Here is a 1,705-nt window from a genome sequence, read left to right on the forward strand (position 1 = left end):
CGAGCCTCGTAGCTTCGGCCGGCGTGTGTGCCTCGACGCGGAAAGCCGGTTAGTCGGTCTCGATCCTGCGTGTCGTTCGTGCGTTTGTCCCGAACGTTTTGCTTTCTGGCCTTCCCTTCCTTCCCTCCCATTCCCTTACTCCCTCCTAATTTCGTTTCGCGATCCAGAAAAAAATTCCATCTTCTCGTCGTCTTTTTCAATTCTTCCTCGTTTCTCCGCGAAATATATACCCGTGCAACATCCATCTCCTCCATCCTCGTGTGAAACTTTCCTATACGAAAATTTTCAAGTGCGCGCACGTGGATAGGATTTGTAACTGTATGTACCTTCGAGTCTGCGCGTCAAAGGGTATGTTTTTCAATGCGAATTCATAGAACTGCGCGCGCACGATGTATATATTTCTCTTCCAATCACAATTCGTTAAAAGCAATAAACGTCGCGTTACGCGCGATGCGAGTTTTTTCTTTGCTTCGCTAAGGAGTGTGTGTGTGTGTGTGTGTATATGCGCAAGGTTAACGGAAATAGATCGGGGAAAAATGAGGTGTACGAGTTTACATGTAGAAAGTGTAACGTAACTCTGGATCGTGTTATCCTTCGCGTTTTCAACTACGCCATGGTTACGTATACGCGCGTAAGAGACGATAATGAGAATATTGAAAGGATAACGAGCGTAACGAAGGAAGGAAGGAAATTGAACAGAATTTTGTTTAATGTGCAATCAAAATCGATCGGATTTTTTCTTTCCCAAAATCTCTCTAAAAATCGTATTCCATTCTTTTCTAAACGAAAATACATTTTCTAATTCATTTTCTTAGAAAATTCTTAAAATTTAATTTTTTAATTTTTCTTTAAAACTTAATCTTTTTTTAATTTTCTTAAAATTCATTTTCTTTTCTAAACAAAATACAAATTCTTGTACACGTAAGGTTTTTCGATTGCGCTTGATTCATATTACATTCCGTATCGACGAATCTCGATTAATCTTCGTGATATTTTTCCCATGATGTGGCAACGCAGTTTCTGCAATTTTGATACTTCGAGAATAGGATTTCGATAACGAATGTGTAATAAGGATGAAACAAGGGAGGGATGAAGAGAGAGAGAGAGAGAATAGAATGGATTTACACGGGAGTCGCGCGAATAAATTTGAACTGACCCAAATTATCCGTGCGAAGATTCCCAAAGCGTAATCAAGTCCCGTAAGGAAAAGCGAATGAAATATACCGTTAATTCGAGAGATTTTAATTTTATCCCGCGTATTTCGCTCGCTCACAATGCAAATGTCCGCTTTCTCGCATAGCGAATCAGCTATTTTTTGTTACAGAATTCGCTAGCCGTTGCGACATTATCCGTAACATCGTAAATCAAATCGATCGCCTCGACACGAAACAACGATTATCGTTGAAAGTAAACGAACGACAAACTCCAATCTCATCCCGCGTTTGACACTTCACATCGTTTTTCTCCGAGAAATAATTTAACAGCGCACCGTGGTTCGCGAAAAAACGTACGTCTTTATTTATATATATATATATATATATATATCTATATCCAAGTTGAAAGAGGCTGGCAACTCGTGGAGAAAAGATCGTGGGGAATTGGAGGATTATTATCGAGATTCGGGATGGAGAGAGGGGGGGGGACGGAGGCGAGCGAGGCAAGGAGGGGGGTGGCGAAATTGAGACGGAGCGGTCGAAATCGCGAG

The sequence above is a fragment of the Apis dorsata genome, unplaced genomic scaffold (assembly GCF_000469605.1).
Source record: "Apis dorsata unplaced genomic scaffold, Apis dorsata 1.3 scaffold_1218, whole genome shotgun sequence".
Taxonomy (NCBI): Eukaryota; Metazoa; Arthropoda; class Insecta; order Hymenoptera; family Apidae; genus Apis; species Apis dorsata.